The sequence below is a fragment of the Macrosteles quadrilineatus genome, unplaced genomic scaffold, assembly GCF_028750875.1.
Source record: "Macrosteles quadrilineatus isolate MER2022 unplaced genomic scaffold, UCM_ALF_1.0 Scaffold_2__2_contigs__length_208266976, whole genome shotgun sequence".
Lineage (NCBI taxonomy): Eukaryota > Metazoa > Arthropoda > Insecta > Hemiptera > Cicadellidae > Macrosteles > Macrosteles quadrilineatus.
Genome location: NW_026542595.1, coordinates 103,754,685 through 103,782,392, shown reverse-complemented (window position 1 = coordinate 103,782,392; position 27,708 = coordinate 103,754,685). Strand labels below are relative to the sequence as shown.

The following is a 27,708-nucleotide window of genomic DNA, read 5'->3' as shown; positions in this document are numbered from 1 at the left end:
CGGATCAGCCGGTGTGGAAGATTAAACAACGAAGGCATGATAAATCTAGATTCCATATTGAGTTCTATTTCCGCCAATACTTCTGCTAAGGTATATCCGATGCCAAACCACACTCACTAGTGAAAATTTCCTGTATGAAGTTCAGTTGATTGGGCCATTCAAGCCCTTTTTCGGATCATCGACATCTGTGAAGGTAAAGTATGAGGGAGGGAGGTTGGTCAAAGCGTCTCCATGAAAAGCCTTGAGCGCATTAATTGGGGGACACGAGAAGATTCAATGATGGCCAGACTCATAACTGAAGTGTTCAGTACAATCACAGATCTAGATGGTTTTAGTCTGAAATTTGTAGAAAAAAGTGAAATTTACATTTTTTTTGTTTTAGGTCATTAAACCTACAACGGTCTCCACCAAGACACCCAGCACTGACCTTGAGGCAAGGAAAAAGTTGCGAGCAGAAAGATTCGGCATCACTTTGCCTATTAAGGTGCGTTGAAAAATGAAGTTTGACCAGACGTTTGAAGTCCCTAGAAAATTCGAGTTTACGGACATGATATCGGATAAAGCCACATCACTAGACATTCCTGATTTAAAGTATAACTGGTGTGAACATTACGGGGATATCGGAAGGTCGGAGGACCGATTAGTGATTATAAGGTGGCTAAGGAGTGATGAGAATGACCCTCTTAAGTTTCTTCGAATGATCGGGGAACACGGATTCCATCCGGACACAAGGGTATGCGGTGTATACCCTAAGGAGAGAGAGGGTAAGACAAAACCTTGCCTTTTCGGACTTATGCCCCTAAAAAGGAGATTGTATATTGTGCTAACCGAAGCTTTAATTGCAAATTTCATTTCATCTTGAAATACTTCCTTGAAATCACAATGAGCTTTGAACCGAGTACTTTGATGACACGAATGAATAATGTAACTAAAAATCTAGGATTTGAGTCAGCGGAGAACCAAGTCCAAATCATGACCAACATCGATTTTGAGAAGTGGAACTCCAACATGAGAAAGGAGGAAACACTTGATATGTTAACTGACTTTGATGATCTCTTTGGTCTCAAAAATGCATTCTCTCGATCTAATGATGTGTTCTCAGAGTGTCAATTCTACTTAGCTGATGGATCCATCACGCCCAAGTGGAAAGGAGATAGAATGGTAGAAGATTTTGGCGTTTGGGATCATCATCAAGGTGGAATCGAAGGAATGAGACAGAAAGGCTGGACAGTGTTTACAGTCGTGATGCTCAAGAGCATATGTGAGGGATCTTAAATGTTTAAAATATCTTAATATATTGTTATTATTGTTTGTTAAACTTCAAATTTTAATTGTTGTATTTTCTTTCTTCTCTAAAATATTTTCTGTAAACTGGCCTGTACCGTTGGTAGCATAATTAAATAAGGAAATCCGGTTCCGACGGACCAACATTTATTAACTCATTAAATCCCCTGATGGAACCTTTCCAATACCCGTTGCTCTAGCCGCAAGGCACTGTGTGTAGTTTGTCGCCGTGACAACAAAGGTGACAAACTGACCCAGATTAGTAGATTGCTTGCAGAGTTACACATGATCCACGGTCCATGTAGTAATGATCACCAAACTGACTTCTTCTGTTCGGACTCTGCAAAGGGTTACTGTACAAAATAATTCCCAAAGCCCTGCTATAAAACTACTCACGTTGACAAGAGGGGGTTCGTCCAGTACAGACCTACACCAATCGGGGGACCATTCAATCGAGAAACAAAAACATAGCTGTACACGGCAGTTTCTGTCGACCTTTTCTCCTACTCTCTGATGACAGTTAGAACCTCCTTTAACCAGCTGTATCTGTAGTAGTATAGTGGTTCTAAAATTTATCTTTGTCCTTTTTTTATAATACTTTAAAGGTTGATAGAGCCATTAATTGTTCTTGTTACTTATTGTTTCTTATTATTGTTTATATTTATTATTCAGATTATTATAACTTGTTATTTATGTAATTTCTCTTTCATATTTTATTTGGTGTTACTTATATAGGTATGGGACGTTTTGCTTAATATATTGTTATTATTGTTTGTTAAACTTCAAATGTTAAATGTTGTATTTTCTTTCTTCTCTAAAATATTTTCTGTAAACTGGCCTGTACCGTTGGTAGCATAATTAAATAAGGAAATCAGGTTCCGACGGACCAATATTTATTGACTTATTACATCCCCTGATGGAACCTTTCCAATACCCGTTGCTCTAGCCGCAAGGCACCTTGTGTAGTTGGTCGCTGTGACAACAAAGGTGACAAACTGACCCAGATTAGTAGCACTGCTTGCAGAGTTACACATGATCCACGGTCCATGTAGTAATGATCACAGAACTGACATTTATTGACTTATTACATCCCCTGATGGAACCTTTTCAATACCCGTTGGACTGGCCTGTACCGTTGGTACATTAATTAAATAAGGAAATCAGGTTCCGACGGACCAACATTTATTGACTTATTACATCCCCTGATGGAACCTTTTCAATACCCGTTGGACTGGCCTGTACCGTTGGTACATTAATTAAATAAGGAAATCCGGTTCCGAGGGACCAACATTTATTGACTTATATCCCCTGATGGAACCTTTTCAATACCCGTTGCTCTAGCCGCAAGGCACTGTGTGTAGTTGGTCCCTGTGACAACAAAGTTGACAAACTGACCCAGATTAGTAGCACTGCTTGCAGAGTTACACATGATCCACGGTCCATGTAGTAATGATCACCAAACTGACTTCCTTTGTTGGGACTCTGCAAAGGGTTACTGAACAAAATACTTCTCCAAGCCCCGCTATGAAACTACTCACGTTGACGAGGGGGGATTCGTCCAGTACAGACGTGACTACACCAATCAAGGGACCATTCAATCGAGAAACAAAAAAAAACTGTACACGGCAGTTTCTGTCGACCATTTCTCCGACTCTCTGATGACAGTTAGAACCTCCTTTAACCAGCTGTATATGTAGTATAGTAGTTCTAAAATTTATCTTTATCCTTCTTTTTTTATAATACTTTAAAGGTTGATAGAACCATTAATTGTTCTTGTTACTTATTGTTTCTTATTATTGTTTATATTTATTATTCAGATTATTATAACTTGTTATTTATGTAATTTCTCTTTCAGATTTTATTGGTGTTACTTATATAGGTATGGGACGTTTTGCTTATTATATTGTTATTATTGTTTGTTAAACTTCAAATTTTAATTGTTGTATTTTCTTTCTTCTCTAAAATATTTTCTGTAAACTGGCCTGTAGCGTTGTAGCATAATTAAATAAGGAAATCCGGTTCTGACGGACCAACATTTATTGACTTATTACATCCCCTGATGGAACCTTTTCAATACCCGTTGGACTGGCCTGTGCCGTTGGTAGCATAATTAAATAAGGAAATCAGGTTCCGACGGACCAACGTTTATTGACTTACATCCCCTGATGGAACCTTTCCAATACCCGTTGCTCTAGCCGCAAGGCACCTTGTGTAGTTGGTCGCTGTGACAACAAAGGTGACAAACTGACCCAGATTAGTAGCACTGCTTGCAGAGTTACACATGATCCACGGTCCATGTAGTAATGATCACAGAACTGACATTTATTGACTTATTACATCCCCTGATGTAACCTTTTCAATACCCGTTGGACTGGCCTGTACCGTTGGTAACATAATTAAATAAGGAAATCCGGTTCCGACGGACCAACATTTATTAACTTATTACATCCCCTGATGGAACCTTTTCAATACCCGTTGCTCTAGCCGCAAGGCACTGTGTGTAGTTGGTCCCTGTGACAACAAAGTTGACAAACTGACCCAGATTAGTAGCACTGCTTGCAGAGTAACACATGATCCACAGTCCATGTAGTAATGATCACAGAACTGACCTCCTCTGTTCGACTCTCTGAGGACAGTTAGAATCTCCTTTAACCAGCCGTATCTGTAGTAATATAGTAGTTTTCCAAAATTTATCTTTGTCCGACTTATTTTATAATACTTAAAAAGTTGTTAGAGCCATTTATTGTTGTTGTTACTTATTCTTTCTTATTGTTGTTTATATTTATTATTCAGATCATTATAACTTGTTATTTATGTAATTTTTCTTTCAGATTTTATTGGTGTTACTTATATAGGTATGGGACGTTTTGCTTAATATATTGTTATTATTGTTTGTTAAACTTCAAATGTTAAATGTTGTATTTTCTTTCTTCTCTAAAATATTTTCTGTAATTTGGCCTGTACCGTTGGTAGCATAATTAAATAAGGAAATCCGGTTCCGACGGACCAACATTTATTGACTTATTACATCCCCTGATGTAACCTTTTCAATACCCGTTGGACTGGCCTGTACCGTTGGTAGCATAATTAAATAAGGAAATCAGGTTCCGACGGACCAATATTTATTGACTTATTACATCCCCTGATGGAACCTTTCCAATACCCGTTGCTCTAGCCGCAAGGCACCTTGTGTAGTTGGTCGCTGTGACAACAAAGGTGACAAACTGAGCCAGATTAGTAGCACTGCTTGCAGAGTTACACATGATCCACGGTCCATGTAGTAATGATCACAGAACTGACATTTATTGACTTATTACATCCCCTGATGGAACCTTTTCAATACCCGTTGGACTGGCCTGTACCGTTGGTACATTAATTAAATAAGGAAATCCGGTTCCGAGGGACCAACATTTATTGACTTATATCCCCTGATGGAACCTTTTCAATACCCGTTGCTCTAGCCGCAAGGCACTGTGTGTAGTTGGTCCCTGTGACAACAAAGTTGACAAACTGACCCAGATTAGTAGCACTGCTTGCAGAGTTACACATGATCCACGGTCCATGTAGTAATGATCACAGAACTGACCTCCTCTGTTCGACTCTCTGAGGACAGTTAGAATCTCCTTTAACCAGCCGTATCTGTAGTAATATAGTAGTTTTCCAAAATTTATCTTTGTCCGACTTATTTTATAATACTTAAAAAGTTGTTAGAGCCATTTATTGTTGTTGTTACTTATTCTTTCTTATTGTTGTTTATATTTATTATTCAGATCATTATAACTTGTTATTTATGTAATTTTTCTTTCAGATTTTATTGGTGTTACTTATATAGGTATGGGACGTTTTGCTTAATATATTGTTATTATTGTTTGTTAAACTTCAAATGTTAAATGTTGTATTTTCTTTCTTCTCTAAAATATTTTCTGTAAACTGGCCTGTACCGTTGGTAGCATAATTAAATAAGGAAATCCGGTTCCGACGGACCAACATTTATTGACTTATTACATCCCCTGATGTAACCTTTTCAATACCCGTTGGACTGGCCTGTACCGTTGGTAGCATAATTAAATAAGGAAATCAGGTTCCGACGGACCAATATTTATTGACTTATTACATCCCCTGATGGAACCTTTCCAATACCCGTTGCTCTAGCCGCAAGGCACCTTGTGTAGTTGGTCGCTGTGACAACAAAGGTGACAAACTGACCCAGATTAGTAGCACTGCTTGCAGAGTTACACATGATCCACGGTCCATGTAGTAATGATCACAGAACTGACATTTATTGACTTATTACATCCCCTGATGGAACCTTTTCAATACCCGTTGGACTGGCCTGTACCGTTGGTACATTAATTAAATAAGGAAATCCGGTTCCGAGGGACCAACATTTATTGACTTATATCCCCTGATGGAACCTTTTCAATACCCGTTGCTCTAGCCGCAAGGCACTGTGTGTAGTTGGTCCCTGTGACAACAAAGTTGACAAACTGACCCAGATTAGTAGCACTGCTTGCAGAGTTACACATGATCCACGGTCCATGTAGTAATGATCACCAAACTGACTTCCTTTGTTGGGACTCTGCAAAGGGTTACTGAACAAAATACTTCTCCAAGCCCCGCTATGAAACTACTCACGTTGACGAGGGGGGATTCGTCCAGTACAGACGTGACTACACCAATCAAGGGACCATTCAATCGAGAAAAAAAAAAAAACTGTACACGGCAGTTTCTGTCGACCCTTTCTCCGACTCTCTGATGACAGTTAGAACCTCCTTTAACCAGCTGTATATGTAGTATAGTAGTTCTAAAATTTATCTTTATCCTTCTTTTTTTATAATACTTTAAAGGTTGATAGAACCATTAATTGTTCTTGTTACTTATTGTTTCTTATTATTGTTTATATTTATTATTCAGATTATTATAACTTGTTATTTATGTAATTTCTCTTTCAGATTTTATTGGTGTTACTTATATAGGTATGGGACGTTTTGCTTATTATATTGTTATTATTGTTTGTTAAACTTCAAATTTTAATTGTTGTATTTTCTTTCTTCTCTAAAATATTTTCTGTAAACTGGCCTGTAGCGTTGTAGCATAATTAAATAAGGAAATCCGGTTCTGACGGACCAACATTTATTGACTTATTACATCCCCTGATGGAACCTTTTCAATACCCGTTGGACTGGCCTGTGCCGTTGGTAGCATAATTAAATAAGGAAATCAGGTTCCGACGGACCAACGTTTATTGACTTATTACATCCCCTGATGGAACCTTTCCAATACCCGTTGCTCTAGCCGCAAGGCACCTTGTGTAGTTGGTCGCTGTGACAACAAAGGTGACAAACTGACCCAGATTAGTAGCACTGCTTGCAGAGTTACACATGATCCACGGTCCATGTAGTAATGATCACAGAACTGACATTTATTGACTTATTACATCCCCTGATGTAACCTTTTCAATACCCGTTGGACTGGCCTGTACCGTTGGTAACATAATTAAATAAGGAAATCCGGTTCCGAAGGACCAACATTTATTAACTTATTACATCCCCTGATGGAACCTTTTCAATACCCGTTGCTCTAGCCGCAAGGCACTGTGTGTAGTTGGTCCCTGTGACAACAAAGTTGACAAACTGACCCAGATTAGTAGCACTGCTTGCAGAGTAACACATGATCCACAGTCCATGTAGTAATGATCACAGAACTGACCTCCTCTGTTCGACTCTCTGAGGACAGTTAGAATCTCCTTTAACCAGCCGTATCTGTAGTAATATAGTAGTTTTCCAAAATTTATCTTTGTCCGACTTATTTTATAATACTTAAAAAGTTGTTAGAGCCATTTATTGTTGTTGTTACTTATTCTTTCTTATTGTTGTTTATATTTATTATTCAGATCATTATAACTTGTTATTTATGTAATTTTTCTTTCAGATTTTATTGGTGTTACTTATATAGGTATGGGACGTTTTGCTTAATATATTGTTATTATTGTTTGTTAAACTTCAAATTTTAATTGTTGCATTTTATTTCTTCTCTAAAATATTTTCTGTAAACTGGCCTGTACCGTTGTAGCATAATTAAATAAGGAAATCCGGTTCCGACGGGCCAACATTTATTGACTTATTACATCCCCTGATGGAACCTTTCCAATACCCGTTGCTCTAGCCGCAAGGCACTGTGTGTAGTTGGTCGCTGTGACAACAAAGGTGACAAACTGACCCAGATTAGTAGCACTGCTTGCAGAGTTGAACATGATCCACGGTCCATGTAGTAATGATCACAGAACTGACTTCCTCTGTTCGGACTCTGCAATGGGTTACTGTACAAAATACTTCCCCAAGCCCTGCTATGAAACTACTCACGTTGACTAGAGGGGGTTCGTCCAGTACAGACGTGACTACACCAATCGGGGGACCATTCAATAGAGAAACAAAAATAAAGCTGTACACGGCAGTTTCTGTCGACTATTTCTCCGACTCTCTGATGACAGTTAGTACCTCCTTTAACCAGCTGTATCTGTAGTAGTATAGTAGTTCTAAAGTTTGTCTTTGTCCTTCTTTTTTATAATACTTTAAAGGTTGATAGAGCCATTCATTGTTCTTGTTACTTATTGTTTTTTATTATTGTTTATATTTTTTATTCAGATCATTATAACTTGTTATTTATGTAATTGCTCTTTCAGATTTTATTGGTGTTACTTATCAGATTTTATTGGTGTTACTTATATAGGTATGGGACGTTTTGCTTAGTATATTGTTATTATTGTTTGTTAAACTTCAAATTTTAATTGTTGTATTTTCTTTCTTCTCTAAAATATTTTCTGTAAACTGGCCTGTACCGTTGTAGCATAATTATATAAGGAAATCCGGTTCCGACGGACCAACATTTATTGACTTATTACATCCCCTGATGGAACCTTTTCAATACCCGTTGCTCTAGCCGCAAGGCACTGTGTGTTGGTCGCTGTCACAACAAAGGTGACAAACTGACCCAGATTAGAAGCACTGCTTGCAGAGTTACACATGATCCACGGTCCATGTGGTAATGATCACAGAACTGACTTCCTTTGTTGGGACTCTGCAAAGGGTTACTGTACAAAATACTTCCCCAAGCCCTACTATGAAACTACTCACGTTGACGAGAGGGTGTTCGTCCAGTACAGACGTGATTATACCAATCGGGAACCATTCAATCGAGAAACAAAAATATAACTGTACACGACAGTTTTTGTCGACACTTTCTCCAACTTTCTGATGACAGTTAGAACCTCCTTTAACCAGCTGTATCTGTAGTAGTATAGTAGTTCCAAAATTTCTCTTTTTTTATAATACTTTAAAGGTCGTTAGAGCCATTTATTGGTGCTGTTACTTATTGTTGTTTATATTTATTATTCAGATCATTATAAATTGTTATTTAGGTATGTAATTGTTCTTTCAGATTTTATTGGTGTTACTTATATAGGTATGAGACGTTTTGCTTAATATGTTGTTATTATTAATTGTAAACTTCAAATTTTAATTGTTGTATTTTCTTTCTTCTCTAAAATATTTTCTGTAAACTGGCCTGTACCGTTGGTAGCATAATTAAATAAGGAAATCAGGTTCCGACGGACCGACATTTATTGATTTATTACATCCCCTGATAGAACCTTTTCAATACCCGCTGCTCTAGCCGCAAGGCACTGTGTGTAGTTGGTTGCTGAGACAACAAAGGTGACAAACTGACCCAGATTAGAAGCACTGCTTGCAGAGTTACACATGATCCACGGTCCATGTGGTCATCACTGAACTGACTTCCTCTGTTGTGACTCTGTAAAGGGTTACTGTACAAAATACTTCCCCAATCCCTGCTATTAAACTACTCACGTTTACGAGAGGGGGGGGGTTCGTCCAGTATGGACGTGACTACACGAATCGGGTAGTGCCGTATAACACTGCACTGATGTTGAAATATGAGGCCCACATCAATTTGGAGCTGGCGTCTGCTCGCCCCGTAATCAAGTAGTTTTGGCGTTTGGGATCATCATCAAGGTGGAATCGAAGGAATGAGACAGAAAGGCTGGACAGTGTTTACAGTCGTGATGCTCAAGAGCATATGTGAGAGATCATAAATGGCATTTCAACTTCTAGGACAAGGAGATAACCAGGTACTAATATTGAAATACTACCAAAAGGAGTTTACACCAATCAGGATTCAACATCAACATTTTCTTCAATCCTTAAAAACTTTCTTGAGCACAATTGGCCCTCTACTGAAATTAGAAGAGTCCTGGTCATCCTCCTTGTATTTCACCAATGGAGAGTTCCCGATATTTAAAGGAGTTCCCTCTGTCTATGTCTCTTAAACGGATCAGCCGGTGTGGAAGATTAAACAACGAAGGCATGATAAATCTAGATTCCATATTGAGTTCTATTTCCGCCAATACTTCTGCTAAGGTATATCCGATGCCAAACCACACTCACTAGTGAAAATTTCCTGTATGAAGTTCAGTTGATTGGGCCATTCAAGCCCTTTTTCGGATCATCGACATCTGTGAAGGTAAAGTATGAGGGAGGGAGGTTGGTCAAAGCGTCTCCATGAAAAGCCTTGAGCTCATTAATTGGGGGACACGAGAAGATTCAATGATGGCCAGACTCATAACTAAAGTGTTCAGTACAATCACAGATCTAGATGGTTTTAGTCTGAAATTTGTAGAAAAAAGTGAAATTTACATTTTTTTTTTGTTTTAGGTCATTAAACCTACAACGGTCTCCACCAAGACACCCATCACTGACCTTGAGGCAAGGAAAAAGTTGCGAGCAGAAAGATTCGGCATCACTTTGCCTGTTAAGGTGCGTTGAAAAATGAAGTTTGACCAGACGTTTGAAGTCCCTAGAAAATTCGAGTTTACGGACATGATATCGGATAAAGCCACATCACTAGACATTCCTGATTTAAAGTATAACTGGTGTGAACATTACGGGGATATCGGAAGGTCGGAGGACCGATTAGTGATTATAAGGTGGCTAAGGAGTGATGAGAATGACCCTCTTAAGTTTCTTCGAATGATCGGGGAACACGGATTCCATCCGGACACAAGGGTATGCGGTGTATACCCTAAGGAGAGAGAGGGTAAGACAAAACCTTGCCTTTTCGGACTTATGCCCCTAAAAAGGAGATTGTATATTGTGCTAACCGAAGCTTTAATTGCAAATTTCATTTCATCTTGAAATACTTCCTTGAAATCACAATGAGCTTTGAACCGAGTACTTTGATGACACGAATGAATAATGTAACTAAAAATCTAGGATTTGAGTCAGCGGAGAACCAAGTCCAAATCATGACCAACATCGATTTTGAGAAGTGGAACTCCAACATGAGAAAGGAGGAAACACTTGATATGTTAACTGACTTTGATGATCTCTTTGGTCTCAAAAATGCATTCTCTCGATCTAATGATGTGTTCTCAGAGTGTCAATTCTACTTAGCTGATGGATCCATCACGCCCAAGTGGAAAGGAGATAGAATGGTAGAAGATTTTGGCGTTTGGGATCATCATCAAGGTGGAATCGAAGGAATGAGACAGAAAGGCTGGACAGTGTTTACAGTCGTGATGCTCAAGAGCATATGTGAGGGATCTTAAATGTCTTAAATATCTTAATATATTGTTATTATTGTTTGTTAAACTTCAAATTTTAATTGTTGTATTTTCTTTCTTCTCTAAAATATTTTCTGTAAACTGGCCTGTACCGTTGGTAGCATAATTAAATAAGGAAATCCGGTTCCGACGGACCAACATTTATTAACTCATTAAATCCCCTGATGGAACCTTTCCAATACCCGTTGCTCTAGCCGCAAGGCACTGTGTGTAGTTTGTCGCCGTGACAACAAAGGTGACAAACTGACCCAGATTAGTAGATTGCTTGCAGAGTTACACATGATCCACGGTCCATGTAGTAATGATCACCAAACTGACTTCTTCTGTTCGGACTCTGCAAAGGGTTACTGTACAAAATACTTCCCAAAGCCCTGCTATAAAACTACTCACGTTGACAAGAGGGGGTTCGTCCAGTACAGACCTACACCAATCGGGGGACCATTCAATCGAGAAACAAAAATATAGCTGTACACGGCAGTTTCTGTCGACCTTTTCTCCTACTCTCTGATGACAGTTAGAACCTCCTTTAACCAGCTGTATCTGTAGTAGTATAGTGGTTCTAAAATTTATCTTTGTCCTTTTTTTATAATACTTTAAAGGTTGATAGAGCCATTAATTGTTCTTGTTACTTATTGTTTCTTATTATTGTTTATATTTATTATTCAGATTATTATAACTTGTTATTTATGTAATTTCTCTTTCATATTTTATTTGGTGTTACTTATATAGGTATGGGACGTTTTGCTTAATATATTGTTATTATTGTTTGTTAAACTTCAAATGTTAAATGTTGTATTTTCTTTCTTCTCTAAAATATTTTCTATAAACTGGCCTGTACCGTTGGTAGCATAATTAAATAAGGAAATCCGGTTCCGACGGACCAACATTTATTGACTTATTACATCCCCTGATGTAACCTTTTCAATACCCGTTGGACTGGCCTGTACCGTTGGTAGCATAATTAAATAAGGAAATCAGGTTCCGACGGACCAATATTTATTGACTTATTACATCCCCTGATGGAACCTTTCCAATACCCGTTGCTCTAGCCGCAAGGCACCTTGTGTAGTTGGTCGCTGTCACAACAAAGGTGACAAACTGACCCAGATTAGAAGCACTGCTTGCAGAGTTACACATGATCCACGGTCCATGTGGTAATGATCACAGAACTGACTTCCTTTGTTGGGACTCTGCAAAGGGTTACTGTACAAAATACTTCCCCAAGCCCTACTATGAAACTACTCACGTTGACGAGAGGGTGTTCGTCCAGTACAGACGTGATTATACCAATCGGGAACCATTCAATCGAGAAACAAAAATATAACTGTACACGACAGTTTTTGTCGACACTTTCTCCAACTTTCTGATGACAGTTAGAACCTCCTTTAACCAGCTGTATCTGTAGTAGTATAGTAGTTCCAAAATTTCTTTTTTTTTATAATACTTTAAAGGTCGTTAGAGCCATTTATTGATGCTGTTACTTATTGTTGTTTATATTTATTATTCAGATCATTATAAATTGTTATTTAGGTATGTAATTGTTCTTTCAGATTTTATTGGTGTTACTTATATAGGTATGAGACGTTTTGCTTAATATGTTGTTATTATTAATTGTAAACTTCAAATTTTAATTGTTGTATTTTCTTTCTTCTCTAAAATATTTTCTGTAAACTGGCCTGTACCGTTGGTAGCATAATTAAATAAGGAAATCAGGTTCCGACGGACCGACATTTATTGATTTATTACATCCCCTGATAGAACCTTTTCAATACCCGCTGCTCAAGCCGCAAGGCACTGTGTGTAGTTGGTTGCTGAGACAACAAAGGTGACAAACTGACCCAGATTAGAAGCACTGCTTGCAGAGTTACACATGATCCATGTGGTCATCACTGAACTGACTTCCTCTGTTGTGACTCTGTAAAGGGTTACTGTACAAAATACTTCCCCAATCCCTGCTATTAAACTACTCACGTTTACGAGAGGGGGGGGGGTTCGTCCAGTATGGACGTGACTACACGAATCGGGTAGTGCCGTATAACACTGCACTGATGTTGAAATATGAGGCCCACATCAATTTGGAGCTGGCGTCTGCTCGCCCCGTAATCAAGTAGTTTTGGCGTTTGGGATCATCATCAAGGTGGAATCGAAGGAATGAGACAGAAAGGCTGGACAGTGTTTACAGTCGTGATGCTCAAGAGCATATGTGAGAGATCATAAATGGCATTTCAACTTCTAGGACAAGGAGATAACCAGGTACTAATATTGAAATACTACCAAAAGGAGTTTACACCAATCAGGATTCAACATCAACATTTTCTTCAATCCTTAAAAACTTTCTTGAGCACAATTGGCCCTCTACTGAAATTAGAAGAGTCCTGGTCATCCTCCTTGTATTTCACCAATGGAGAGTTCCCGATATTTAAAGGAGTTCCCTCTGTCTATGTCTCTTAAACGGATCAGCCGGTGTGGAAGATTAAACAACGAAGGCATGATAAATCTAGATTCCATATTGAGTTCTATTTCCGCCAATACTTCTGCTAAGGTATATCCGATGCCAAACCACACTCACTAGTGAAAATTTCCTGTATGAAGTTCAGTTGATTGGGCCATTCAAGCCCTTTTTCGGATCATCGACATCTGTGAAGGTAAAGTATGAGGGAGGGAGGTTGGTCAAAGCGTCTCCATGAAAAGCCTTGAGCTCATTAATTGGGGGACACGAGAAGATTCAATGATGGCCAGACTCATAACTAAAGTGTTCAGTACAATCACAGATCTAGATGGTTTTAGTCTGAAATTTGTAGAAAAAAGTGAAATTTACATTTTTTTTTTGTTTTAGGTCATTAAACCTACAACGGTCTCCACCAAGACACCCATCACTGACCTTGAGGCAAGGAAAAAGTTGCGAGCAGAAAGATTCGGCATCACTTTGCCTGTTAAGGTGCGTTGAAAAATGAAGTTTGACCAGACGTTTGAAGTCCCTAGAAAATTCGAGTTTACGGACATGATATCGGATAAAGCCACATCACTAGACATTCCTGATTTAAAGTATAACTGGTGTGAACATTACGGGGATATCGGAAGGTCGGAGGACCGATTAGTGATTATAAGGTGGCTAAGGAGTGATGAGAATGACCCTCTTAAGTTTCTTCGAATGATCGGGGAACACGGATTCCATCCGGACACAAGGGTATGCGGTGTATACCCTAAGGAGAGAGAGGGTAAGACAAAACCTTGCCTTTTCGGACTTATGCCCCTAAAAAGGAGATTGTATATTGTGCTAACCGAAGCTTTAATTGCAAATTTCATTTCATCTTGAAATACTTCCTTGAAATCACAATGAGCTTTGAACCGAGTACTTTGATGACACGAATGAATAATGTAACTAAAAATCTAGGATTTGAGTCAGCGGAGAACCAAGTCCAAATCATGACCAACATCGATTTTGAGAAGTGGAACTCCAACATGAGAAAGGAGGAAACACTTGATATGTTAACTGACTTTGATGATCTCTTTGGTCTCAAAAATGCATTCTCTCGATCTAATGATGTGTTCTCAGAGTGTCAATTCTACTTAGCTGATGGATCCATCACGCCCAAGTGGAAAGGAGATAGAATGGTAGAAGATTTTGGCGTTTGGGATCATCATCAAGGTGGAATCGAAGGAATGAGACAGAAAGGCTGGACAGTGTTTACAGTCGTGATGCTCAAGAGCATATGTGAGGGATCTTAAATGTCTTAAATATCTTAATATATTGTTATTATTGTTTGTTAAACTTCAAATTTTAATTGTTGTATTTTCTTTCTTCTCTAAAATATTTTCTGTAAACTGGCCTGTACCGTTGGTAGCATAATTAAATAAGGAAATCCGGTTCCGACGGACCAACATTTATTAACTCATTAAATCCCCTGATGGAACCTTTCCAATACCCGTTGCTCTAGCCGCAAGGCACTGTGTGTAGTTCGTCGCCGTGACAACAAAGGTGACAAACTGACCCAGATTAGTAGATTGCTTGCAGAGTTACACATGATCCACGGTCCATGTAGTAATGATCACCAAACTGACTTCTTCTGTTCGGACTCTGCAAAGGGTTACTGTACAAAATACTTCCCAAAGCCCTGCTATAAAACTACTCACGTTGACAAGAGGGGGTTCGTCCAGTACAGACCTACACCAATCGGGGGACCATTCAATCGAGAAACAAAAATATAGCTGTACACGGCAGTTTCTGTCGACCTTTTCTCCTACTCTCTGATGACAGTTAGAACCTCCTTTAACAAGCTGTATCTGTGGCTGTATAGTGGTTCTAAAATTTATCTTTGTCCTTTTTTTATAATACTTTAAAGGTTGATAGAGCCATTAATTGTTCTTGTTACTTATTGTTTCTTATTATTGTTTATATTTATTATTCAGATTATTATAACTTGTTATTTATGTAATTTCTCTTTCATATTTTATTTGGTGTTACTTATATAGGTATGGGACGTTTTGCTTAATATATTGTTATTATTGTTTGTTAAACTTCAAATGTTAAATGTTGTATTTTCTTTCTTCTCTAAAATATTTTCTATAAACTGGCCTGTACCGTTGGTAGCATAATTAAATAAGGAAATCCGGTTCCGACGGACCAACATTTATTGACTTATTACATCCCCTGATGTAACCTTTTCAATACCCGTTGGACTGGCCTGTACCGTTGGTAGCATAATTAAATAAGGAAATCAGGTTCCGACGGACCAATATTTATTGACTTATTACATCCCCTGATGGAACCTTTCCAATACCCGTTGCTCTAGCCGCAAGGCACCTTGTGTAGTTGGTCGCTGTCACAACAAAGGTGACAAACTGACCCAGATTAGAAGCACTGCTTGCAGAGTTACACATGATCCACGGTCCATGTGGTAATGATCACAGAACTGACTTCCTTTGTTGGGACTCTGCAAAGGGTTACTGTACAAAATACTTCCCCAAGCCCTACTATGAAACTACTCACGTTGACGAGAGGGTGTTCGTCCAGTACAGACGTGATTATACCAATCGGGAACCATTCAATCGAGAAACAAAAATATAACTGTACACGACAGTTTTTGTCGACACTTTCTCCAACTTTCTGATGACAGTTAGAACCTCCTTTAACCAGCTGTATCTGTAGTAGTATAGTAGTTCCAAAATTTCTCTTTTTTTATAATACTTTAAAGGTCGTTAGAGCCATTTATTGGTGCTGTTACTTATTGTTGTTTATATTTATTATTCAGATCATTATAAATTGTTATTTAGGTATGTAATTGTTCTTTCAGATTTTATTGGTGTTACTTATATAGGTATGAGACGTTTTGCTTAATATGTTGTTATTATTAATTGTAAACTTCAAATTTTAATTGTTGTATTTTCTTTCTTCTCTAAAATATTTTCTGTAAACTGGCCTGTACCGTTGGTAGCATAATTAAATAAGGAAATCAGGTTCCGACGGACCGACATTTATTGATTTATTACATCCCCTGATAGAACCTTTTCAATACCCGCTGCTCAAGCCGCAAGGCACTGTGTGTAGTTGGTTGCTGAGACAACAAAGGTGACAAACTGACCCAGATTAGAAGCACTGCTTGCAGAGTTACACATGATCCATGTGGTCATCACTGAACTGACTTCCTCTGTTGTGACTCTGTAAAGGGTTACTGTACAAAATACTTCCCCAATCCCTGCTATTAAACTACTCACGTTTACGAGAGGGGGGGGGTTCGTCCAGTATGGACGTGACTACACGAATCGGGTAGTGCCGTATAACACTGCACTGATGTTGAAATATGAGGCCCACATCAATTTGGAGCTGGCGTCTGCTCGCCCCGTAATCAAGTAGTTTTGGCGTTTGGGATCATCATCAAGGTGGAATCGAAGGAATGAGACAGAAAGGCTGGACAGTGTTTACAGTCGTGATGCTCAAGAGCATATGTGAGAGATCATAAATGGCATTTCAACTTCTAGGACAAGGAGATAACCAGGTACTAATATTGAAATACTACCAAAAGGAGTTTACACCAATCAGGATTCAACATCAACATTTTCTTCAATCCTTAAAAACTTTCTTGAGCACAATTGGCCCTCTACTGAAATTAGAAGAGTCCTGGTCATCCTCCTTGTATTTCACCAATGGAGAGTTCCCGATATTTAAAGGAGTTCCCTCTGTCTATGTCTCTTAAACGGATCAGCCGGTGTGGAAGATTAAACAACGAAGGCATGATAAATCTAGATTCCATATTGAGTTCTATTTCCGCCAATACTTCTGCTAAGGTATATCCGATGCCAAACCACACTCACTAGTGAAAATTTCCTGTATGAAGTTCAGTTGATTGGGCCATTCAAGCCCTTTTTCGGATCATCGACATCTGTGAAGGTAAAGTATGAGGGAGGGAGGTTGGTCAAAGCGTCTCCATGAAAAGCCTTGAGCTCATTAATTGGGGGACACGAGAAGATTCAATGATGGCCAGACTCATAACTAAAGTGTTCAGTACAATCACAGATCTAGATGGTTTTAGTCTGAAATTTGTAGAAAAAAGTGAAATTTACATTTTTTTTTTGTTTTAGGTCATTAAACCTACAACGGTCTCCACCAAGACACCCATCACTGACCTTGAGGCAAGGAAAAAGTTGCGAGCAGAAAGATTCGGCATCACTTTGCCTGTTAAGGTGCGTTGAAAAATGAAGTTTGACCAGACGTTTGAAGTCCCTAGAAAATTCGAGTTTACGGACATGATATCGGATAAAGCCACATCACTAGACATTCCTGATTTAAAGTATAACTGGTGTGAACATTACGGGGATATCGGAAGGTCGGAGGACCGATTAGTGATTATAAGGTGGCTAAGGAGTGATGAGAATGACCCTCTTAAGTTTCTTCGAATGATCGGGGAACACGGATTCCATCCGGACACAAGGGTATGCGGTGTATACCCTAAGGAGAGAGAGGGTAAGACAAAACCTTGCCTTTTCGGACTTATGCCCCTAAAAAGGAGATTGTATATTGTGCTAACCGAAGCTTTAATTGCAAATTTCATTTCATCTTGAAATACTTCCTTGAAATCACAATGAGCTTTGAACCGAGTACTTTGATGACACGAATGAATAATGTAACTAAAAATCTAGGATTTGAGTCAGCGGAGAACCAAGTCCAAATCATGACCAACATCGATTTTGAGAAGTGGAACTCCAACATGAGAAAGGAGGAAACACTTGATATGTTAACTGACTTTGATGATCTCTTTGGTCTCAAAAATGCATTCTCTCGATCTAATGATGTGTTCTCAGAGTGTCAATTCTACTTAGCTGATGGATCCATCACGCCCAAGTGGAAAGGAGATAGAATGGTAGAAGATTTTGGCGTTTGGGATCATCATCAAGGTGGAATCGAAGGAATGAGACAGAAAGGCTGGACAGTGTTTACAGTCGTGATGCTCAAGAGCATATGTGAGGGATCTTAAATATCTTAAATATCTTAATATATTGTTATTATTGTTTGTTAAACTTCAAATTTTAATTGTTGTATTTTCTTTCTTCTCTAAAATATTTTCTGTAAACTGGCCTGTACCGTTGGTAGCATAATTAAATAAGGAAATCCGGTTCCGACGGACCAACATTTATTAACTCATTAAATCCCCTGATGGAACCTTTCCAATACCCGTTGCTCTAGCCGCAAGGCACTGTGTGTAGTTCGTCGCCGTGACAACAAAGGTGACAAACTGACCCAGATTAGTAGATTGCTTGCAGAGTTACACATGATCCACGGTCCATGTAGTAATGATCACCAAACTGACTTCTTCTGTTCGGACTCTGCAAAGGGTTACTGTACAAAATACTTCCCAAAGCCCTGCTATAAAACTACTCACGTTGACAAGAGGGGGTTCGTCCAGTACAGACCTACACCAATCGGGGGACCATTCAATCGAGAAACAAAAATATAGCTGTACACGGCAGTTTCTGTCGACCTTTTCTCCTACTCTCTGATGACAGTTAGAACCTCCTTTAACCAGCTGTATCTGTAGTAGTATAGTGGTTCTAAAATTTATCTTTGTCCTTTTTTTATAATACTTTAAAGGTTGATAGAGCCATTAATTGTTCTTGTTACTTATTGTTTCTTATTATTGTTTATATTTATTATTCAGATTATTATAACTTGTTATTTATGTAATTTCTCTTTCATATTTTATTTGGTGTTACTTATATAGGTATGGGACGTTTTGCTTAATATATTGTTATTATTGTTTGTTAAACTTCAAATGTTAAATGTTGTATTTTCTTTCTTCTCTAAAATATTTTCTATAAACTGGCCTGTACCGTTGGTAGCATAATTAAATAAGGAAATCCGGTTCCGACGGACCAACATTTATTGACTTATTACATCCCCTGATGTAACCTTTTCAATACCCGTTGGACTGGCCTGTACCGTTGGTAGCATAATTAAATAAGGAAATCAGGTTCCGACGGACCAATATTTATTGACTTATTACATCCCCTGATGGAACCTTTCCAATACCCGTTGCTCTAGCCGCAAGGCACCTTGTGTAGTTGGTCGCTGTCACAACAAAGGTGACAAACTGACCCAGATTAGAAGCACTGCTTGCAGAGTTACACATGATCCACGGTCCATGTGGTAATGATCACAGAACTGACTTCCTTTGTTGGGACTCTGCAAAGGGTTACTGTACAAAATACTTCCCCAAGCCCTACTATGAAACTACTCACGTTGACGAGAGGGTGTTCGTCCAGTACAGACGTGATTATACCAATCGGGAACCATTCAATCGAGAAACAAAAATATAACTGTACACGACAGTTTTTGTCGACACTTTCTCCAACTTTCTGATGACAGTTAGAACCTCCTTTAACCAGCTGTATCTGTAGTAGTATAGTAGTTCCAAAATTTCTCTTTTTTTATAATACTTTAAAGGTCGTTAGAGCCATTTATTGGTGCTGTTACTTATTGTTGTTTATATTTATTATTCAGATCATTATAAATTGTTATTTAGGTATGTAATTGTTCTTTCAGATTTTATTGGTGTTACTTATATAGGTATGAGACGTTTTGCTTAATATGTTGTTATTATTAATTGTAAACTTCAAATTTTAATTGTTGTATTTTCTTTCTTCTCTAAAATATTTTCTGTAAACTGGCCTGTACCGTTGGTAGCATAATTAAATAAGGAAATCAGGTTCCGACGGACCGACATTTATTGATTTATTACATCCCCTGATAGAACCTTTTCAATACCCGCTGCTCAAGCCGCAAGGCACTGTGTGTAGTTGGTTGCTGAGACAACAAAGGTGACAAACTGACCCAGATTAGAAGCACTGCTTGCAGAGTTACACATGATCCATGTGGTCATCACTGAACTGACTTCCTCTGTTGTGACTCTGTAAAGGGTTACTGTACAAAATACTTCCCCAATCCCTGCTATTAAACTACTCACGTTTACGAGAGGGGGGGGGTTCGTCCAGTATGGACGTGACTACACGAATCGGGTAGTGCCGTATAACACTGCACTGATGTTGAAATATGAGGCCCACATCAATTTGGAGCTGGCGTCTGCTCGCCCCGTAATCAAGTAGTTTTGGCGTTTGGGATCATCATCAAGGTGGAATCGAAGGAATGAGACAGAAAGGCTGGACAGTGTTTACAGTCGTGATGCTCAAGAGCATATGTGAGAGATCATAAATGGCATTTCAACTTCTAGGACAAGGAGATAACCAGGTACTAATATTGAAATACTACCAAAAGGAGTTTACACCAATCAGGATTCAACATCAACATTTTCTTCAATCCTTAAAAACTTTCTTGAGCACAATTGGCCCTCTACTGAAATTAGAAGAGTCCTGGTCATCCTCCTTGTATTTCACCAATGGAGAGTTCCCGATATTTAAAGGAGTTCCCTCTGTCTATGTCTCTTAAACGGATCAGCCGGTGTGGAAGATTAAACAACGAAGGCATGATAAATCTAGATTCCATATTGAGTTCTATTTCCGCCAATACTTCTGCTAAGGTATATCCGATGCCAAACCACACTCACTAGTGAAAATTTCCTGTATGAAGTTCAGTTGATTGGGCCATTCAAGCCCTTTTTCGGATCATCGACATCTGTGAAGGTAAAGTATGAGGGAGGGAGGTTGGTCAAAGCGTCTCCATGAAAAGCCTTGAGCTCATTAATTGGGGGACACGAGAAGATTCAATGATGGCCAGACTCATAACTAAAGTGTTCAGTACAATCACAGATCTAGATGGTTTTAGTCTGAAATTTGTAGAAAAAAGTGAAATTTACATTTTTTTTTTGTTTTAGGTCATTAAACCTACAACGGTCTCCACCAAGACACCCATCACTGACCTTGAGGCAAGGAAAAAGTTGCGAGCAGAAAGATTCGGCATCACTTTGCCTGTTAAGGTGCGTTGAAAAATGAAGTTTGACCAGACGTTTGAAGTCCCTAGAAAATTCGAGTTTACGGACATGATATCGGATAAAGCCACATCACTAGACATTCCTGATTTAAAGTATAACTGGTGTGAACATTACGGGGATATCGGAAGGTCGGAGGACCGATTAGTGATTATAAGGTGGCTAAGGAGTGATGAGAATGACCCTCTTAAGTTTCTTCGAATGATCGGGGAACACGGATTCCATCCGGACACAAGGGTATGCGGTGTATACCCTAAGGAGAGAGAGGGTAAGACAAAACCTTGCCTTTTCGGACTTATGCCCCTAAAAAGGAGATTGTATATTGTGCTAACCGAAGCTTTAATTGCAAATTTCATTTCATCTTGAAATACTTCCTTGAAATCACAATGAGCTTTGAACCGAGTACTTTGATGACACGAATGAATAATGTAACTAAAAATCTAGGATTTGAGTCAGCGGAGAACCAAGTCCAAATCATGACCAACATCGATTTTGAGAAGTGGAACTCCAACATGAGAAAGGAGGAAACACTTGATATGTTAACTGACTTTGATGATCTCTTTGGTCTCAAAAATGCATTCTCTCGATCTAATGATGTGTTCTCAGAGTGTCAATTCTACTTAGCTGATGGATCCATCACGCCCAAGTGGAAAGGAGATAGAATGGTAGAAGATTTTGGCGTTTGGGATCATCATCAAGGTGGAATCGAAGGAATGAGACAGAAAGGCTGGACAGTGTTTACAGTCGTGATGCTCAAGAGCATATGTGAGGGATCTTAAATGTCTTAAATATCTTAATATATTGTTATTATTGTTTGTTAAACTTCAAATTTTAATTGTTGTATTTTCTTTCTTCTCTAAAATATTTTCTGTAAACTGGCCTGTACCGTTGGTAGCATAATTAAATAAGGAAATCCGGTTCCGACGGACCAACATTTATTAACTCATTAAATCCCCTGATGGAACCTTTCCAATACCCGTTGCTCTAGCCGCAAGGCACTGTGTGTAGTTCGTCGCCGTGACAACAAAGGTGACAAACTGACCCAGATTAGTAGATTGCTTGCAGAGTTACACATGATCCACGGTCCATGTAGTAATGATCACCAAACTGACTTCTTCTGTTCGGACTCTGCAAAGGGTTACTGTACAAAATACTTCCCAAAGCCCTGCTATAAAACTACTCACGTTGACAAGAGGGGGTTCGTCCAGTACAGACCTACACCAATCGGGGGACCATTCAATCGAGAAACAAAAATATAGCTGTACACGGCAGTTTCTGTCGACCTTTTCTCCTACTCTCTGATGACAGTTAGAACCTCCTTTAACCAGCTGTATCTGTGGCTGTATAGTGGTTCTAAAATTTATCTTTGTCCTTTTTTTATAATACTTTAAAGGTTGATAGAGCCATTAATTGTTCTTGTTACTTATTGTTTCTTATTATTGTTTATATTTATTATTCAGATTATTATAACTTGTTATTTATGTAATTTCTCTTTCATATTTTATTTGGTGTTACTTATATAGGTATGGGACGTTTTGCTTAATATATTGTTATTATTGTTTGTTAAACTTCAAATGTTAAATGTTGTATTTTCTTTCTTCTCTAAAATATTTTCTATAAACTGGCCTGTACCGTTGGTAGCATAATTAAATAAGGAAATCCGGTTCCGACGGACCAACATTTATTGACTTATTACATCCCCTGATGTAACCTTTTCAATACCCGTTGGACTGGCCTGTACCGTTGGTAGCATAATTAAATAAGGAAATCAGGTTCCGACGGACCAATATTTATTGACTTATTACATCCCCTGATGGAACCTTTCCAATACCCGTTGCTCTAGCCGCAAGGCACCTTGTGTAGTTGGTCGCTGTCACAACAAAGGTGACAAACTGACCCAGATTAGAAGCACTGCTTGCAGAGTTACACATGATCCACGGTCCATGTGGTAATGATCACAGAACTGACTTCCTTTGTTGGGACTCTGCAAAGGGTTACTGTACAAAATACTTCCCCAAGCCCTACTATGAAACTACTCACGTTGACGAGAGGGTGTTCGTCCAGTACAGACGTGATTATACCAATCGGGAACCATTCAATCGAGAAACAAAAATATAACTGTACACGACAGTTTTTGTCGACACTTTCTCCAACTTTCTGATGACAGTTAGAACCTCCTTTAACCAGCTGTATCTGTAGTAGTATAGTAGTTCCAAAATTTCTCTTTTTTTATAATACTTTAAAGGTCGTTAGAGCCATTTATTGGTGCTGTTACTTATTGTTGTTTATATTTATTATTCAGATCATTATAAATTGTTATTTAGGTATGTAATTGTTCTTTCAGATTTTATTGGTGTTACTTATATAGGTATGAGACGTTTTGCTTAATATGTTGTTATTATTAATTGTAAACTTCAAATTTTAATTGTTGTATTTTCTTTCTTCTCTAAAATATTTTCTGTAAACTGGCCTGTACCGTTGGTAGCATAATTAAATAAGGAAATCAGGTTCCGACGGACCGACATTTATTGATTTATTACATCCCCTGATAGAACCTTTTCAATACCCGCTGCTCAAGCCGCAAGGCACTGTGTGTAGTTGGTTGCTGAGACAACAAAGGTGACAAACTGACCCAGATTAGAAGCACTGCTTGCAGAGTTACACATGATCCATGTGGTCATCACTGAACTGACTTCCTCTGTTGTGACTCTGTAAAGGGTTACTGTACAAAATACTTCCCCAATCCCTGCTATTAAACTACTCACGTTTACGAGAGGGGGGGGGTTCGTCCAGTATGGACGTGACTACACGAATCGGGTAGTGCCGTATAACACTGCACTGATGTTGAAATATGAGGCCCACATCAATTTGGAGCTGGCGTCTGCTCGCCCCGTAATCAAGTAGTTTTGGCGTTTGGGATCATCATCAAGGTGGAATCGAAGGAATGAGACAGAAAGGCTGGACAGTGTTTACAGTCGTGATGCTCAAGAGCATATGTGAGAGATCATAAATGGCATTTCAACTTCTAGGACAAGGAGATAACCAGGTACTAATATTGAAATACTACCAAAAGGAGTTTACACCAATCAGGATTCAACATCAACATTTTCTTCAATCCTTAAAAACTTTCTTGAGCACAATTGGCCCTCTACTGAAATTAGAAGAGTCCTGGTCATCCTCCTTGTATTTCACCAATGGAGAGTTCCCGATATTTAAAGGAGTTCCCTCTGTCTATGTCTCTTAAACGGATCAGCCGGTGTGGAAGATTAAACAACGAAGGCATGATAAATCTAGATTCCATATTGAGTTCTATTTCCGCCAATACTTCTGCTAAGGTATATCCGATGCCAAACCACACTCACTAGTGAAAATTTCCTGTATGAAGTTCAGTTGATTGGGCCATTCAAGCCCTTTTTCGGATCATCGACATCTGTGAAGGTAAAGTATGAGGGAGGGAGGTTGGTCAAAGCGTCTCCATGAAAAGCCTTGAGCTCATTAATTGGGGGACACGAGAAGATTCAATGATGGCCAGACTCATAACTAAAGTGTTCAGTACAATCACAGATCTAGATGGTTTTAGTCTGAAATTTGTAGAAAAAAGTGAAATTTACATTTTTTTTTTGTTTTAGGTCATTAAACCTACAACGGTCTCCACCAAGACACCCATCACTGACCTTGAGGCAAGGAAAAAGTTGCGAGCAGAAAGATTCGGCATCACTTTGCCTGTTAAGGTGCGTTGAAAAATGAAGTTTGACCAGACGTTTGAAGTCCCTAGAAAATTCGAGTTTACGGACATGATATCGGATAAAGCCACATCACTAGACATTCCTGATTTAAAGTATAACTGGTGTGAACATTACGGGGATATCGGAAGGTCGGAGGACCGATTAGTGATTATAAGGTGGCTAAGGAGTGATGAGAATGACCCTCTTAAGTTTCTTCGAATGATCGGGGAACACGGATTCCATCCGGACACAAGGGTATGCGGTGTATACCCTAAGGAGAGAGAGGGTAAGACAAAACCTTGCCTTTTCGGACTTATGCCCCTAAAAAGGAGATTGTATATTGTGCTAACCGAAGCTTTAATTGCAAATTTCATTTCATCTTGAAATACTTCCTTGAAATCACAATGAGCTTTGAACCGAGTACTTTGATGACACGAATGAATAATGTAACTAAAAATCTAGGATTTGAGTCAGCGGAGAACCAAGTCCAAATCATGACCAACATCGATTTTGAGAAGTGGAACTCCAACATGAGAAAGGAGGAAACACTTGATATGTTAACTGACTTTGATGATCTCTTTGGTCTCAAAAATGCATTCTCTCGATCTAATGATGTGTTCTCAGAGTGTCAATTCTACTTAGCTGATGGATCCATCACGCCCAAGTGGAAAGGAGATAGAATGGTAGAAGATTTTGGCGTTTGGGATCATCATCAAGGTGGAATCGAAGGAATGAGACAGAAAGGCTGGACAGTGTTTACAGTCGTGATGCTCAAGAGCATATGTGAGGGATCTTAAATGTCTTAAATATCTTAATATATTGTTATTATTGTTTGTTAAACTTCAAATTTTAATTGTTGTATTTTCTTTCTTCTCTAAAATATTTTCTGTAAACTGGCCTGTACCGTTGGTAGCATAATTAAATAAGGAAATCCGGTTCCGACGGACCAACATTTATTAACTCATTAAATCCCCTGATGGAACCTTTCCAATACCCGTTGCTCTAGCCGCAAGGCACTGTGTGTAGTTCGTCGCCGTGACAACAAAGGTGACAAACTGACCCAGATTAGTAGATTGCTTGCAGAGTTACACATGATCCACGGTCCATGTAGTAATGATCACCAAACTGACTTCTTCTGTTCGGACTCTGCAAAGGGTTACTGTACAAAATACTTCCCAAAGCCCTGCTATAAAACTACTCACGTTGACAAGAGGGGGTTCGTCCAGTACAGACCTACACCAATCGGGGGACCATTCAATCGAGAAACAAAAATATAGCTGTACACGGCAGTTTCTGTCGACCTTTTCTCCTACTCTCTGATGACAGTTAGAACCTCCTTTAACCAGCTGTATCTGTAGTAGTATAGTGGTTCTAAAATTTATCTTTGTCCTTTTTTTATAATACTTTAAAGGTTGATAGAGCCATTAATTGTTCTTGTTACTTATTGTTTCTTATTATTGTTTATATTTATTATTCAGATTATTATAACTTGTTATTTATGTAATTTCTCTTTCATATTTTATTTGGTGTTACTTATATAGGTATGGGACGTTTTGCTTAATATATTGTTATTATTGTTTGTTAAACTTCAAATGTTAAATGTTGTATTTTCTTTCTTCTCTAAAATATTTTCTATAAACTGGCCTGTACCGTTGGTAGCATAATTAAATAAGGAAATCCGGTTCCGACGGACCAACATTTATTGACTTATTACATCCCCTGATGTAACCTTTTCAATACCCGTTGGACTGGCCTGTACCGTTGGTAGCATAATTAAATAAGGAAATCAGGTTCCGACGGACCAATATTTATTGACTTATTACATCCCCTGATGGAACCTTTCCAATACCCGTTGCTCTAGCCGCAAGGCACCTTGTGTAGTTGGTCGCTGTCACAACAAAGGTGACAAACTGACCCAGATTAGAAGCACTGCTTGCAGAGTTACACATGATCCACGGTCCATGTGGTAATGATCACAGAACTGACTTCCTTTGTTGGGACTCTGCAAAGGGTTACTGTACAAAATACTTCCCCAAGCCCTACTATGAAACTACTCACGTTGACGAGAGGGTGTTCGTCCAGTACAGACGTGATTATACCAATCGGGAACCATTCAATCGAGAAACAAAAATATAACTGTACACGACAGTTTTTGTCGACACTTTCTCCAACTTTCTGATGACAGTTAGAACCTCCTTTAACCAGCTGTATCTGTAGTAGTATAGTAGTTCCAAAATTTCTCTTTTTTTATAATACTTTAAAGGTCGTTAGAGCCATTTATTGGTGCTGTTACTTATTGTTGTTTATATTTATTATTCAGATCATTATAAATTGTTATTTAGGTATGTAATTGTTCTTTCAGATTTTATTGGTGTTACTTATATAGGTATGAGACGTTTTGCTTAATATGTTGTTATTATTAATTGTAAACTTCAAATTTTAATTGTTGTATTTTCTTTCTTCTCTAAAATATTTTCTGTAAACTGGCCTGTACCGTTGGTAGCATAATTAAATAAGGAAATCAGGTTCCGACGGACCGACATTTATTGATTTATTACATCCCCTGATAGAACCTTTTCAATACCCGCTGCTCAAGCCGCAAGGCACTGTGTGTAGTTGGTTGCTG

The 27,708-nt window shown here is 38.6% G+C and overlaps 1 long non-coding RNA gene across 1 annotated transcript; it reads left to right on the top strand.

The window, feature by feature from the left end:
• Positions 1–405: 405 nt before the first annotated feature.
• Positions 406–14,565, top strand: LOC128987835 (uncharacterized). Its single transcript, XR_008490287.1, has 3 exons — positions 406–484; positions 10,014–10,115; positions 13,758–14,565. It is a non-coding gene; the product is annotated as an uncharacterized LOC128987835 (long non-coding RNA).
• Positions 14,566–27,708: the final 13,143 nt, after the last annotated feature.